Here is a 17,827-nt window from a genome sequence, read left to right as displayed (position 1 = left end):
CTGTAGTTAGATTGCCAAGTATTTCTGTCTGGGTTGCCAATTAATAATCAGATTATTTTTCTAGCCAAGACTACATTCTTTCTCCTTAACCAATCTAAATCCCTTGAAGGTGAAAAAGGTCTCGTAATGACTTTTTCTGAAACACATTATTCATTTCCTACTAAGTTATCTATATTGTTCAATAGCTTTATTGACTGACCTAATACTTCTTTGCTTATAATATTTTTTTGTTTCTTTTTCAAAAATGTCTGGCAGTTCTCCATCACAGTTTGTAAGGTGGATGCTTGCATGGTACCAAAAGTGATGGGCTCTTGTGTTTAGTGACATGGCTTACTCTCCCACGAGATAGCAAGTTTTAGGCTTTTTTTTTTTAATTTCGGTACCAATAAAAACCACATTTAAATTATTATCTGGATAGATTCTCAACTTTTTAGGTTATGCTTCTGTGCTTCTCTTGGAATAATTCTATTGTTTTCTGCCAAGTTCGTTACTGGTAGTTCTACCTCTCCACTCTGCCAACCATAAGACTGGGGCTTCATTTTAAGGCTGAAAGCCCTTGTACTGCCAAGTTCATTGTTTCAAGCTTTAGAATCCACATTTTATGTTTTTTTTAAGTGTCTGGATCTCAATTTTTCTAAATTCACTCTTATTAATTTGTACATCTGTAATATTTTCAATGTCTCCAAATTTCTTTTTTTTAATTGATTTGTGTCACTGTAAACAATTTAAAAGATATATTTAAAAATTACTCTCAAATCATAAATTTTTTTTTTTATTGTTGGGGAGTCATTGAGGGTACAATAAACCAGGTTACACTGATTGCAATTGTTAGGCAAAGTCCCTCTTGCAATCATGTTCAAATCATAAAAATTTTAGGAATTCTTCACTGCCACAGAAGTGGCACTAAATATAATCTCAGCATTGTATATAAAAAGACTGAGTGAATAATTGATATGTAAATGGCCTCATTGATGAGTATCAATAATTTTTGTTTATTTGTCACCAAAACAACTGCCACACAAGGGTTCTTGATATGACTTTTGTTCTTTTTTGTTTTTTTTTTCTTTTTAAGCTAACTCCACAGATAGTGTGGAACCACTAGGGCCAGTAAAATTGAGCACTCAGATCACTCCATTGGCCATCCTGATGAATCTAGTTTAACTGAAGCATTAAAATTAATAATTTCTCTCATTATAGACTAAGAGGATAAACTTGACAATTAGCCCATATATGTCTAAAAATGAAAACTAATTGGTTTTGCAAATAGAAACAAGTCAACAAATGAGACAGCAAGACTAGACTGATCTACAGGACTGTGAAGACTGACTTAAGCCAATTAAAATAATTTCTATAGTCACAAAGGTATCTAGCGTTAAAATGATGCCCCAATCCTACGGCTGCCAGAGTGAAGTGGTGGGAGAGATTAGGTCACACAATTGAGATCAAGGAGGATTGACCACCTCTATAACTTACCCCAACTCTGGGCTTCCCAACTGTATTTACTAAGATGGTTCTTTTTTGGTAATGGTAACATTTACCTAGTGCCTACAAGAAAAATTCCAAGTGATTTACATATACTAACTTATTTAATTTTCATTTAAGAAAGCTAGAAGATTGTTTCTGGTAATGTTATATGTTATAGACATGGGAAATGAGGTCCAAAAGGTAAACATAGTCAGTACACAGACACGTAACTTTGCTTACAGAGTCCGTGGCTTTGACTGCAAGCCTATATATATGGCCTTTCAAAAGGTAGTCTCCATATCTCTGTGTATATGGAAACCATGTACACATGGTTGTATTCTGCTCCCAACATTTATATTAAATAGATTCCCCTTCTAGATTGCAATGAATTGGCTTGCAAATATTGAATGTCCCTTGACACTTGCCTTCCTACATTTCTATTTTCTTTCTTGATGTCCTTCCTAAAATGCTTCAGGAGTGGATTTTACTCAGAAAATTTTCTGGCACTGTGACTTCCATAAGCAAAATTCCTTATCCTCTGAACCTCCTCCTGGGTAATTTAATTGCTCCCAGTGGTAATGCATTTATGCGAAAGTGTTATTGGCTGATGTTTAACAGTTAAACAGAAGACATAGCAGTTTTCTTGAAAGAAAGGGTCAGAGATTCACATGTTTAGGTTTTCTGTATTATTTCCTTTTTCAGTAAACGTGTACTAATTTTACAAGTAAATTTACTGCTGCATTCAATATATAGACATTGTGAGTATGCTGTTTAGCTCCTGATGCCACTTTTAGCTATCCACCTTAACTAGCTACTAGACCCTAGAAGCTCATTTACATAATGTTACCTTGACCCTTAGTAGCAGTAGCTCTAATCATGGTATGAGCAAGTGTAACCAATTAGATTATGTAGGAATTTTGGAATTTGGACTGAGAGGGACAGAGATCGAAATTTCTTTTCTTTTAGGGACTGGAGGTAAAACATGTGCAGTTGCAAGCTGTGAGGGGGGCACTTTTAACTCACCATATGGACCAAAGAAGCAGGCAAATGAATATTGGAAGATGAGTGGGCAGGTAGGAAGGGAAAGAGAATAAAACTCCTTATAGAGAATATAAACATGTAAGGTAGATAAAGGATTGTAGGAGCTTCTCATCTAATTTCATTTTTTCCAGCCCTTTATATTTAAATGAAATTCTCCTTGTGTGCCTCTGACTTTACATGGTGGTTTTCTCTTTTTGTGGGGTCACCAGACATATTGGGGGTAAGGCCTACACTAACAACCTTAATTTCTTCAGCAAAGATCCAATCTCCAAATAAAATATCAAAGTTTAGGACTTTGCCATGTCTGTTGGGAGTGCACAATATAGACCATAACAATGATAAACTCAAATTGTAACTCTGGATTGTGTGGAATATGGATAGAAAAAAGGAAATAAAGTGGTCACCTCAGATGTAAAGAGCACTAAGCCAGAAGCCCAGAAAAACATTGCTCTGTAGGTTGGAAAGAAAATGGAGAAGTGACTAAGTCAGAAAAGATATATTTTTTAAATATTACAGAAATGGAGCACAAAGATGGATGAGCAACACTCTTGTCAAACCCAGACCATGATGTGAGCTCTCTGGAAGTAAGGAAAGCTGCTCATGCCTCAAAGTGGTTAGCAAGGGGGACATGACAGAGGGTGAGCCTGAGGAAAGAAGATGTCAAGGAAGAGGATGAGGTACTATGGATGCAATTAGCATGGAGAAAGAAGGTGGGTTGGGCTAAGAGAGAAAAGATAAATACATGGAGGGAAATGAGCTTAATTTCACCAGAAGAGACATATTATTCCTTACACTTTCTTGTTGCAGTGTGCTAGATCAGAACAAAATGAAAATTTCTGCAATATTTTCATTTCTAATTTCATAGTGATCTGTCTTTAATTTTCCTTCTAAAGGGCTAGCTAGGTAAAATGCTTGTGATGTTTATTCTTCTAAACAAGTAAGAGTCTTAATTGACTGCTACTTCTAAGCTAACTTCTCACTAATATTCCCAGAACGTCTCTAGAGAAAGAAAATTTTCATCACTTATTTCTCATTATAGAAAACTAATTAGAGTTTTCATTAGTATATAAGTGGTTTTCAAAATAATCTTCTTTATAATCCAAAATAATTTACTTTTTCAATTAAATTTTGTTTGGCAAAATATTGGATTGATTAGATTTCTGAAAGCCTTGGATATTATGGCTGAGTTCTAGTTTTCTTTTTCCCCTTGGGGCACAAGTGAGGGAAGAAAAGAAGAGTGGAAAACAGAATTTGCTCCCACTTATACTTCTGTGACTGTAGCTGTTAGTCTATTCTTTTCCAAAGTCTTTGCTTTTGTCCCCTCTTTTTTCTCCTATTTATTTGTTCATTTGTTTATTTACTGTTAGGTATGTTTATACTGAAATAAGTATTTAGTGTTTTCCTAATGGAAATAAAATAAAATAAAAGACTATATCTCTATATATGTACATATACACATATAGATGTATTTTAATGTTAGATGCAGATTTAGTAGTTCTAATTCAAAACTGTACAAAATAAGTTAAATAACATTTTAACTATAATATGATATAGTTTTTAAAGACAAAAGCCAGAATTACCCTAAAATATTGGATAAGGAGGGAGATGATTTTACCAAGGTATATAAAAACCAGACCATACAGATCCTTGTCAATCATCTCAGGGAGTATTGTCGTCGGCTTAAGAAAAATCATTAGGTAGTTTTAACTGAGGAAGTCACATAATTAGGATTACAACTGAAAATTTTTTCTATATATACACTAGAGAATGGATTAAATAGAGTCAGAGTAGGTGGGCACATAAATATTCATGCTTCAATTTTTTCAAAGGCTATTTTTTCACCAAATAGTGTACCTACCATGTCCTAGATACTAGATAGGGATACAAATTGAAGCTACTTGTTTTTTTCTCTAGTTGAGGATATTGATAAACACATTATTTTCAGATTCCCAACCCAAGACACTACATTCTATCTATTGACCTAGATTATAGAGTTTACTTTGCACAAATGATATAATCTGATTCTAAGTTATTTGGTTTCTTTCTTTTCTTCGGTAGTCATTCATATATGACACTATGTGCCAAGCATTTTTCTGGGCCCTTAAGATAGATCAGTAAACCTAAGAAAAATTGTCCCTCTTGGACCTTATACCTATAAAATCCCTACTCAGTTACCAGTTTCAGAATACTGGGATTCCTCATGATTTCAAAAGGAATCAGTGCTCTTCATTGTCAGCTTTTCTTCTACAATTAATTTGATTGGAGGAGCCTAATTTGGAAAAAAAAATCTTTATGTGTTCATATTTAATTTATCTGTTGCAAGAAAATCATCCTGTTCCTATAACATGACGATTTTGGTTTTGTTTCTTATTAAATTAGATTTATGTAAATGAAATTCACCCTTTTCCATGTATGGTTTTGAGAGTTTTTATAAATGTTTTAGGTTATATAAACATATTACAATTAAGGGTAGAACAATTCCATCACCTAAAAGTTCTCCCATGTCATTTTTTAGACAGATTCCTCCCCCACTGCCATATCTAGGCCCTGGAAACCTATGAACAATTTATCTCTTAAATTTTGACCTTTCTCAGAATCACAGTGCATAGCCTTGAGGCTGGCTTCTTTATTTTAGTATATGCAATTGCAATTCATCTATTCTGTTGCATGTGTCAGTAGTTTGATTCTTTTTACTGCTTAGTACTACTTCATTGATGATCGCTGCTGTTATACTGATAATTCCAGAGATGAGAGAAATTTGGGCTGTATCTAGTTTGGGCCAATAAAGCCTCTATAAACATTTATATAGGGATTTTTCTGTGAAGATAAAAGATTTCACATCACTTTGATAAATACGACTTTGGTTATTAACCCATATCATAGGTATATGTGAAATTTTATAAGAAAGTATCAAACTGTACTCCAAATTGACTATGCCATTCACCCCAACAACGTATGAGAGTTTACTGGAATGTGGTATTATTCATTTTATAAGTCCATCCAATATGTGCAAAATAATATCTCATTGAGGTTTTAATTAGAAGTTCTTTAACGGCTAATGAAACTGAACATATTTTCTAGTGCTTATTTGTTTTTTGTTTGTTTGTTTGTTTACATATACCACAATTTATTTATTTATTTATTTTATTAAATCATAGCTGTGTACATCAATATGATCATGGGGAACCATACACTTGGTTCATAGAATATTTGACACATTTTCATCTCATTAGTTGACATAGCCCTCCTGGCATTTTCTTAGTTACTTTGCCAAGACATTTACATTCCACATTTGCCAAGGCTCACATGTACCCTTGTAAGATGCACCACAGGTGTGATCCTTTCAATCCCCCTCCCTCTACCCACCTTTCCCCTCCCTCCCGACGCTTTCCCCCTTCCCCCTGTTCTTAGGTTGTAACTTGGTTATAGCTTTCATGTGAAGGTCTTAAGTTAGTTTCACAGTAGGGGTGAATACATTGGATATTTTTTCTTCCATTTTTGAGACACTTTACTGAGAAGAATATGTTCCAGCTCCATCCATGTAAACATGAAAGAGGTAAAGTCTCCATTTAAGGCTGCACAGTATTCCATGTGTACATATACCACAATTTGTTAATCCATTCTAGGATCGATGGACACTTGGGTTTTTTTCCATGACTTAGCAATTATGAATAGGGCTGCAATAAAGATTCTGGTACAAATATCTTTGTTATGATGTGCTTTTTGGTCTTCTGGGTATATGCCCAGTAGAGGAATTACAGGATTGAATGGCAGATCTATTTTTAGATCTCTAAGTGTTCTCCATATATCTTTCCAAAAGGAATGTATTAGTTTGCATTCCCACCAGCAGTGCAAAAGTATTCCCTTTTCTCCACATCCATGCCAACATCTCTGGTCTTGAGATTTTGTGATATAGGCTAGTCTCACTGGAGCTAGATGATATCTCAAAGTAGTTTTGATCTGCATTTCTCTGATGATTAAAGATGATGAGCATTTTTTTGTATGTCTGAAGGCTGCTCGCCTGTCTTCTTTGGAGTTTCTTTTCAATTCTCTTGCCCAGCCTGTGATGGTATCCCTTGTTCTTTTGTTGCTAATGCGTTTGAGTTCTCTGTGGATTCTGGTTATTAAACCTTTGTCAGAGACATAACCAGCAAATATCTTCTCCCATTCTGTGGGCTGTTTGCTTGCTTTACTTACTGTGTTCTCGGCTGTGCAGAAGCTTTTTAGTTTGATCAAGTCCCAAAAGTGTATTTTTGAAGCTGCTTCAATCGCCCGGGGGGTCCTTCTCATAAAAAACTCACCCAACCCAATTTCTTCAAGGGTTTTCCCAGCACTCTCTTATAGTATTTTTATAGTTTCATGTCTTAAGTTTAGGTCTTTAATCCAGTAAGAGTCTATCTTGGTTAGTGGTGAAAGGTGTGGATCCAGTTTCAGTCTTCTACAGGTTGCCAGCCAGTTCACCCAGCACCATTTGTTAAATAGGGAATCTTTTCCCCACTGGATGTTTTTAATTGGCTTGTCAAAGATTAAATAACAGTAAGTAGCTGGGTTCATCTCTTGGTTCTCTATTCTGTTCCAGACATCTACTTCTCTGTTTTTGTGCCAATACCATGCTGTTTTGATCACTATCGATTTGTAGTATAGTCTGAGGTCTGGTAGCATGATTCCTCCTGCTTTGTTTTTATTTTTGAGTAATGTCTTGGCTATTCGAGGTTTTTTCTGATTCCATATAAAACGAAGTATTGTTTTTTCAAGATCTTTAAAGTATGACAGTGGAAATTTAATAGGGATTGCATTGAAGGTATATATTGCTTTGGGTAGTATGGACATTTTAACAATGTTGATTCTTCCCAGCCATGAGCATGGTATGTTTTTCCATTTATTAACATTCTCAGCTATCTCTTTTCTTAGAGTTTCATAGTTCTCTTTATATAGATCTTTCACATCCTTTGTTAGATAAACTCCCAAATATTTCATCTTGTTTGGCATTACTGTGAATGGGATAGAGTCCTTAATTGTTTTTTCAGCTTGACTATTGTTGGTATATATAAAGGCTACTGATTTATGAATGTTGATTTTGTAACCTGAGACGTTGCTGTATTCCTTGATCACTTCTAAGAGTTTTGTAGTAGAGTCCCTGGTGTTTTCCAGATATACAATCATATCATCTGCAAAGAGTGAAATTTCGATCTCTTCTGACCCTATGTGGATGTCCTTGATCGCCTTTTCTTCCCTAATTGCAGTGGCTAAAACTTCCATTACAATGTTAAAAAGCAATGGAGACAATGGGCAGCCTTGTCTGGTTCCTGATCTAAGTGGAAATGATTCCAATTTAACTCCATTCAATATGATATTGGCTGTTTGTTTGCTGTAGATGGCCTCTATCAGTTTAAGAAATGTCCCTTCTATACCAATTTTCTTAAGTGTTCTGATCATGAAGGGATGTTGGATATTATCAAAATCTTTTTCTGCATCAATTGAGAGGATCATATGATCTTTGTTTGTTACTTTGTTTATGTGCTGAATTACATTTATAGATTTACGTATATTGAACCAGCCTTGAGACCCTGGGATAAAGCCAACTTGATCATGATGTGATTTGTTTGATATGTTGCTGGATTCTGTTTGTTAGAATCTTGTTGAATATTTTTGCGTCTATATTCATTAGTGATATTGGTGTATAATTTTCTTTTTTTGTTGGGTCTTTTCCTGGTTTGGGGATCAGGGTGATGTTTGCTTCATAGAACATGTTGGGGAGTCTTCCTTCTTTTTCTACATTTTGGAACAGGTTGAGTAATTATAGGTACTAATTCCTCTTTAAAGATTTGGTAGAATTCTGATGTGAAATCATCTGGTCCCAGACTTTTCTTTTTGGGGAGGTTTTGTACAGTTGATGTTATTTCCGAACTTGAAATGGGCCTGTTCAACATTTCTACTTGATTCTGGTTAAGTCTTGGAAGGTGATGAGCTTCCAAATATCGGTCCATTTCCTTCAGATTTTCGTATTTCTGAGAGTAAAGTTTCTTGTAATATTCATTAAGGATTTTTTGGATTTCTGAGGAGTCACTGTTGTTATTTCGTCTTTGTCATTTCTGATTGATGAGATTAGAGATTTTACTCTTTTTTTCCTGATTAGGTTGGCGAACGGTTTATCTATTTTGTTGACCTTTTCAAAAAACCAGCTTTTTGATTTATTGATCTGTTGTATTATTCTTTTGTTTTCAATTTCATTTAGTTCTGCTCTGATTTTGGTTATTTCTTTTCTTCTACTGGGTTTGGGTTTGGAATGTTCTTCCTTTTCCAGTTGCTTGAGATGTCCCATTAAGTTGCTTACTTCCTCTCTTTCTGTTCTCCTGAGGAAGGCTTGCAGCGCTATAAATTTCCCTCTTAGAACTGCCTTTGAGGTGTCCCAGAGGTTCTGATATTTCATGTCTTCATTGTCGTTTTGTTCCAAAAATTTGGCAATTTCCTTCTTGATCTCATCTCTGACCCAGCTATCATTCAGCATGAGGTTATTTAACTTCCATGCTTTTGTATGAGTATGTAGATTCCTGTTGTTACTCAGCTCAAGTTTTATTCCATGATGGTCCGAGAAGATGCATGGAATAACTTCTATTCCTTTAAATTTACTGAGGTTATATTTGTGACCTAAGATGTGATCGATTTTGGAGTAAGTTCCATGGGCTGATGTGAAGTATGTGTATTTAGTTTTGTTAGGATGAAATGTTCTGTAGATGTCTGCTAGATCTAAATACTGGATGTTTAGATTTAAATCTAAAATTTCTCTAGTGCTTATTTGTATGTGTCTATTTTTGGTGATAATTTGTGTTAAAATTTTTTCCTATTTTTTAGAATTTTTTTAATTATTGAATTTTTAGAATTTATTAATACTTTGTTTTTGTTTTTGTTTTTTTAATTTTTATTAAATCATAGCTGTGTACATTAATATGATCATGGGGCACCATACACTTGGTTCATAGATCGTTTGACACATTTTCATCACACTAGTTAACATAGCTTTCATAGCATTTTCTTAGTTATTTTGCTAAGACCTTTACATTCCACATTTACTAGGATTCACATATACCCTTGTAAGATGCACCGCAGGTGTAATCCCATTAATCCCCCTCCTTCCACCTACCTCCGCCCTCCCTCCCCTTCCTTTCCCCCTTCTCCCTATTCTTAGGTTGTAACTGGGTTATAGCTTTCATGTGAGCGTGGTGCTGATATTAATACTTTGAATAGAGGTTTGTATTTAATTTGCACAAATGTGTCTATTTTTTTAAAAGCCTTTATAATTTTTAGCATAGAAAGTTTATCCCTGTTCTATTCTTAGATATAATATCAGACCTAAATTTAAAATTTTTTGCATATTGTAAATGTTACTATTTTGTTTTCTTTTATTTTAGTTTCCTGTAGTTCCTTGCTAGACCGAAGAATTACAACTGATTTTTTTTTTGCATGTGTTGCTTTTGTATTCTGTAACTTTATTTACACATTTATTAATTCTAAAAGATTTTTGTTTGTTTGTATGTTCTATGTAGAAAAATCAGGTAACCTATAAGTAAGAAGTGTTTCATTCTTTGTGATCTATAAGATTTTTATTGACTTTTTCTGGCTTAATGTGCTCTTTACGTGTTTTAGTATAATGTGACAGTGGAGACATCCTTGCCTTGTTTCCTATCTTAGGGGAAAGAATTTATTTCTTCCACCACTAAATTCAAGTCTGTGGTGCTATCTTTCTGTCATTCCTGATATTGGTAATACTTGCCTTTTTCTTTCTCTCTCTCTTTTTCTCTCAGTTTTGATGACTGAATCATGGTAATGTTAAAGATTAAAATTAGAAGAAAATGTGAGAGGCATATAGAAGAAATCTTTGTATTACTTTTTCAACTTATTTATAAATCAAAATTATTCTAAAGTAAAAAAGTTTATTTAAAAACTCATTATTTTTATTAGTCTATACAATTTTAATATCATAGATTGGATAAAGGCCAAAGATTGATCAATTATTAATATCCTTTAGGTAGATACCCTGTAGCAGATTGCTGGAAAGAATGATAGGACTAATTTTAGTTCTTTGGGAAGTCTTCATACTGTCCTCCTTAAAGATTGTACTAATTTGCAGTCCCACCAACAGCATATAAGCCTTTCTTTCTCGTTGTTTCAGCATCATATTTATTGTTTTTGGACTTTTTTTTATTCTTCCTAATTTTATTAGAAATATCCATAAAGGTTTATTTCAGCTGGGAAGTTGAGGTAGCCTTTCCCCCATTGTATTAGTTTTCTATTAACGTAACTAATTACCACAAACTTGATAGCTTATATACCAATCTATGCACTCACTGCTCTGTAAGTCAGAAGTCCAGCCCAGCACGAATGGGTTGCCTGCTAAGGATTTCAATAAAGGTATCAGATAGACTGAGTTCTCATCTTGAGGCTTTAAGGAAAAACCTACTTCATGTTCATTTGTCTTATTGGCAGATTCAGTTCCTTGCAGTTACAGTTAGAGGCCACTCTCAGCAACCAGAGTCCACCCCCATTCCCTGCCACACAGCCCCCTCAATCTGCAAACCAGCAACTACTGTAAAATCCTTCTTGTGCTTTAAACTTCTGACTCTCCCTCTGACATGCTAGAGAGAATGTGGGAATGTTCTCCAATAGAGGGCTTTTCTGATTAGGTCAGACCCAGCTGTGTGATCTTCTATACTTTTTCTTTCTTTCTTATTATTATTTATTTATTTATTTATTTATTTATTTTTGTGTGTGTGTGTTTGGACTTTTAAAAAAGCCATTCCAAAACAAAGAAGGTGATAGCTCATTATTCTTATTTGTATTTCCCTGATGATTAGTGACATTAGTATTAGTATTTTTTCATATGTTTCCTGTACATTTAACTTATTTTATTTATTTATTTATTTATTAAGTAAATAAATAAATATACACATAGATAAATATACACATATACACATAGATCATGAATACATTTATGCATATGTGGGGTACAATGTATTGACTTTTTTTGTACAATTTGATGTGCTTACATCAAAACAATCAACATAGCTTTTGCCTCATTTACTTGATTATTGTGTTAAGACATTTATGTTCTACACTTGAAATATTTGACTTGTACCCTTGCAATATGCTCCATAGGTGTGGTGCAGCCTTTTACTCTCTTTCTATCAAATCTCCCCCTCTTCCCTCCCTTCCCACTCCATATCCTCCTTTATCCTGGGCTATAGTTGTGTTCTATCTTTCATAAGAAAGTGTGAGTAAATACAATTTGGTTTCATAGAAAGTACTGCATACATTAGATACTTTGTTTTTGCTCACTTTTTAATGAGCAAATATAAGTTGTTTTCTTGTTACTGATTTGTTTGAGTTCCTTGTAGATTCTGGCTGTTAGCCCTTTATTGGACATGTGGATTGCAAATATTTTCTCCCATTCATGAGTTGTCTATGTGCTCTGTTGATTATTTCTTTAGTTGTGCAGAAGCTTTTTAATTTAGTTAAGTTCTATTTGTTTATGTTTGTGGTTGTTGTGATTGCCAGTGTGGCCTTTTTCATAAATTCTTTCCCTATACCAGTATCTGAAAGAATTTTCCTTGTATTTTCCTCTCAAATTCTTATGCCTTACATTTCAGTCTTTCATCCATCTTGAATTAATTTCTGTGGCTCCTGTTTCATTCTGCATGTGGCTATCCAACACTTACAGCACAATTTATTGAATAGAGCTTCTTTTCCCCAGTGTATATTGTTGTTTGCTTTATCAAAGATCAACTGGCTTTATGTGAATATTTCATATCTAGATTTACTGTTCTGTTCCATTGGTCTATGTCACTATTTTTGTGTCAATTCCAGACTATTTTGTTTACCATAGCCTTGTTGTATAGTTTGAGGTGTGTTAATGAGATGCCTCCAGATTATTTATTTATTACTTATTTTATTTTGATTTAAGGTTGCTTTGGCTATTGGGCTCTTTTCTTGTTCCAAATGAAAAGTAGGATTAATCTTTCTACATCTATTAAATATCCCATTGGTATTTTAACAGAGAAAACACTGAATCTGTGAATCCCTTTTTAAAGTATGGTCATTTCAACAATGTTGTTGCTATTAATTTGTGAGCATATTTTCTGTTTAATTGTGTCATTTGGAATTTCTTTTTAAGTATTTCCATTCTAGAGATATTTCACTCCCTTGATTAAGTATATTCCTTGGTATTTTCTTTTCTTTTTAGCTACAAGATCATATCATTGGTGAAAAGAAAAGTTTGACCTCCTTTTTCTTATTTGGATATCCTTTATTTCTTTCTCTTACTTAGTGAGTCTGACGAGGCCTTCCAGTACTATGTTGAATAGAAGTGGTGACAGTGAGCACCCTAATCATTGTCAAGTTCTTAGAGGGAATTCTTTCAGTATTTTCACATTCAGTGTGATGTTGGCTGCTGGTTGGTCATATGGTTTTTATAATTTTGAGATATATTATTTCTAATCCTGGGTTATAGATGGTTTTTATCATGAAAGTGTAATGAATTTCATTAAATGCTTTTTTCCCAGCTATTGAGATGATCATATGGTCTATTTTTTTTGACATCTGTCTATGCAATGAATCACATTTATTAATTTGTATATGTTGAACCATCCTTGCATTCCTGGGATGAAGCCCACTAGGTCAAGGTGGATTATTTTTTGACATGCTTTTGAATTCTTTATGCTAGTATTTTATTGAGCATTTTTACATCTAAATTCATAAGGGATATTGGTCTGTAGTTTGGTTTTCTTGTTGTGTCCTTTCCTGTCTTTAGTATCAGGGTGACACTGGCTTTACAGAATGTGTAGAGGGAAGACTGCCTCCTTTTTAATGGACAATTTCTTCAGTATGGGTACCAGTTTTTCTTTGTAGGTCTGGTAGATTTTGGATGTGAATCGATCTGGACTTGAGGTTTTTATTGGAAGATTCAATTTTTCTACTTCTTATTTTTCTTTTCAGAAGTTCTGTTTCTTCCTGACTGAGTCATGGGATGCTGTGAAGATATTTTATCTAGGAGACAGCTGCCCCTAAATGTTTATTGTAGCACAGTTCACATGCAAAGATCTGGAATCAAGCCAACTGCCTATCAATTCATAAGTGAATTAACAAAATGTGGTGTATATATATCCTGGAGTTCTACTCATACATAAATTAATGCTAAATTAATGATGTATTTTAGGATAATTATCCTAAGCAAATTATTTCAAGAATGGAAAAACAAACACCACAGGAATTCTCTAGTAAATGGGCACACAAGTTCACAGAGGGAAGTAAAAGTCATTGGAAATCAAGCAGTGGGGAGAGAGGAGGAGGAGTAGGGAAAGAAAAAAATCTAACTAATGGTTAAAATGAACACTATTCTGGTGATGGGCAAATTCAAACCATGTAGCAAAAACATTTTTAGCCCTTAATATTTTGAAATTTAAAAAATCAAAAACAAAAATTAAAAAATATATATCAGTTAGTGTAAGTATATTGAAAACCTGTTCTTTCCTTTCTAGTCTCAAAATTCAAATTCTCCATAGTACTTAAATAAGCAGTTCAGCACACTATATTAATGAGCTTTGAAGCTAAAATTTACCTACATTTGAACCATAGGTATGTTACTTATAGGATAGATAATGTTAGAAAATTCACTTGGCTTCCACAAGTTTGCTTCCTAATTTATACAATAAATTGTCTTTGTCAAAGAAGACTATAAAAATTAAATGAGATATCTTAGTTAGTGTGTCTGTAGCAGAATCTGGGGCATTAAAGATGATCAATATACACTAGTTTCCCTTTCTTTTGGACATAGTAATTGTTTCCCTTGCTTAGGTATTAATGCTTTCTGTTTTATTTTTCTATAGTTTCCTTTGTTTATGAAATTACTATTTATTAATTTCTTACTTAAATTTTTTGAAGTGAAAACAAATTCAGACAATAAATTTAATCTATAAAAGAGGAGATAAAAAGTTCTACAATTAATTAGGTTTTTTAAAACTCAGAAAAGTTACAGCCTTATGGTAAGGATATTGCCATTGTTGAAGACATGATTAAAAACATGCCTGATATTCTTCTCTGAAATAGCTTTCAAGACTGTTTGAGACAGACATAGATCTTATTATTTATACTCATCTGTCTTAAATGGAAAATGCTGAGATGGCTTTGGCAAGTATATGTCAATTGGAATCTAATTATTTACTTTAATAATCTTCTTGTCTGATTTTTACATCAAGCAAATAACAGCCCTATAGAATGAGTTGGAAATTATTTTCTATTTTGGTTCCCTAGAATATTTTCAATATGTTTTGTATGATTCACTCCTTGAAATTTTAAATCATTTGTATGCCACTCTAAATCTCTCTGCCTCATTAGGTGTGTTTCCCCCAAATACCCTCTCTCCTCCCTTATCACCCTCCCCTCCCCTCAAGAAAAAATGTACTCAATACTACTATGAAATCAATATATAACCACCTACATACTCGTACAAATGGCAAAACATAACTATAGTACACAAAGTAGAAGGGAAGAGGGGAAAGATAGAAGGGGAAAGCTAACTTTTGAATTTGTTGATTATCTTTATTCTTTGTTTTTACTTTTGATAAACTTTGTTCTTAAAAAAATTGTTATTTTGTGGGGGGACATATGTTATGCTCTTATTTTTTAATGTTTTGAGTGTTTTATTAAATAATTTTACTCCTTACTCATTTTCTGCTATGAGATTTTAATATGCTAGATTTCTTTTAGGAACTGTGTTTCCTGCATTTCCCAAATTTTGAAATTTAGTATTTATATGTTCATTTGATTGTAAATACTTTTAAATTTATGTTATGGTATTTTAAAGTTATTAATTCTATCATGGCCAAATATAAGGGTATTAATAGACTTAAATACCTGAAACAGAGAGAAACAAATAATTGTAAGTATTTTATAATTATATGGTCTTACATAAAAAGCATGGCAATGAAAAAGAAATTCAGATTCTCATCATTTTTCTCTCAAATGTTAATTAAAATTAGCTACAATCATTTAACTTTCTCTTTCAAAAGAATCTGCTGATCTCCCTGTTTTATTTTTTTCTTCCTCACATATGTCTGAAACAAGGTAACTAGCTAAGAACAAAATCAATCATTAGCATATAAAACTTTTAGAGTTATTATTGGCACTATTTTTATGTTTTGAATAGAAATATCACTAAAGATACATATGTGAGTTCATCATAACTTCCCATTTGTGGTCTCTCTATTAAAGCAAATAGGTAAAAAATCTCCAGAGGAAAGTAATATCAAGAGATGTGGTTTTTTCTTTTTTTCGTTTTTTTTTCCTGGACATTGTTAACCAACATTATCTAAAGTAGTATTTGTCTAATTGAATATGGTTCAGGTGACTGACTAAATCTTATTCAATGTCCTTCTACTCAAAGAATCCATCTCCCTCATACCATAAACACTAAATTACGTAAAAGCCCTTAGTCAGATGATTAAATTATTTAGTCACTCAAGCAATACCTTTGTCTGAACAGCTTAAGTAATTATTTTAATATATATACCTATAAATTCACTAGCATTTTAACTAATTTGATCATTTGGTTAAATGTTAAGCATGTTAAGCACTTACTTTGAGTTTCCAACTACCTCAAAAACCATGTAGTATTCAAGAACTAGAAAAGGTAATTTTTCCCACAAGAAAATAAAACATGCATGAAGAAATAAGAGTAGCAAATAGAATAAAATACCAAATGTGTATAATTTCAGAGAAGAAAAATTCTATAAAAAATATTAAATATTCAGTAAAACTTATTTTTTACCAAGTAATCATTCAATAAAAACTTAAAGAACTGCTATATGTAAGAGGCCTTGGGAATACAGTTATGAGTTAGGAAGAACCTCTTACAAATAGTTCACTTTGCATTGAATCTGTAAGCAATACACAATGTTTACCACATCTCATTGCTTCTCAAACCTATTCTTATCTCTTCATGGCATGCAGTAAAAACCAGCACATTCTCTTTGGTGTCTCTCCTGCTCTGTTCCATCCTAAACTGCATTCTTCAAACACTGGCCAAAAAAACCCAAAACAAACAAAAAAAACCTATAAACACATCTCTCCTTCTTGTTTAAAAAATTTCAGTGGCTTCTAATGCCATTTAAAGTGAAAGCCTAATCCTGTTTTATTCTGGTACGTTGGCTTCGTCCTTCACCAGGGGTGTGAGGAGGATGCGCCCATCTTGCACATGCTGTGCTCACTCCTGGGAATCCTCTTCTCATGTGGCTCCCTACTTCTCATCAACCAGACCTGAGCACAAGTAACTCTGCTTCTCCTCACCAAGTTTATCCCGTAACCCTTTGGATCTTTAATCAAGTGGCTCTACCACCATGTCCCATGAATCTATTTTTTTTTCTTAATACTTAACAATATCTGAATTAAATATTTTTAAATGAACTGTTTAATGTCTTTCTCCTCATTCAAGACATCATCTATAGATGACAGGCATTTGATGTGGCTTGTTCATTGCAAAATTTCCAGTACCTGTAACGATGTCTGGCACATAAATGGTATGCAATAAAAATATATTTACTTACCATTATGAATTTCTGTGGAAATAGATACATATCAGGGTATGCTCATAGTTACAGAATGATAGAATATTAAAATCTAGAATAAGGAAAATCTGAGATTAATTAAGGCAAAAAATTACTACTTACAGGTGAATAAGTTGAAGTCTTGAGAGATAAACTGATAGATAAGAAAGCCGGGTCTAGAATTCAGAATAGTGGAATGTAACTCCAGTTTTATCTGTCTTTTATTTTGGGATTATTTTGTTTCTGTTACCTGTTAGGAGTTAGAAGGAACGTAGGTAGACAAAATGACTTTCAATCACTTATATACCCGTGTAATTTGGAGGACTACAGTATGTGTGGGGAAATATAATAACTCTCACATATAAACATTCTCCTCAAGGAATTAGTGTCTAAGGTGGAATCATGCACTTATTTCTTTTAACTTTTACCTGAGAAGATAAAAAGAAACTTAGGGTGTATAAGCAGGATTAAAAATAAGGTACAGATTGCAAATAAGCAGAATTGAAATTAGCAGCTATATCACTGTGAGATGGAAGGGAGAGAATGGGGGAAGATCCATTTCTGATCCCTTATTTGAAAAAGAGAAAGGATTTCTATACGGAGAGGGAAATGGCAAATGAAAAAAAGAAAAAAGAAATAAAAATACTAAAGGACATAACATAATTGAGGATACTATAGCATTAATATAGTGGATTCAGTTTGGTTGTAGGTATAATTGGGAAATAAAA

This window comes from Nycticebus coucang, chromosome 19 (genome assembly GCF_027406575.1).
Source record: "Nycticebus coucang isolate mNycCou1 chromosome 19, mNycCou1.pri, whole genome shotgun sequence".
In the NCBI taxonomy this organism is placed as follows: domain Eukaryota; kingdom Metazoa; phylum Chordata; class Mammalia; order Primates; family Lorisidae; genus Nycticebus; species Nycticebus coucang.
Note: the sequence above shows the minus strand (reverse complement) of the source record.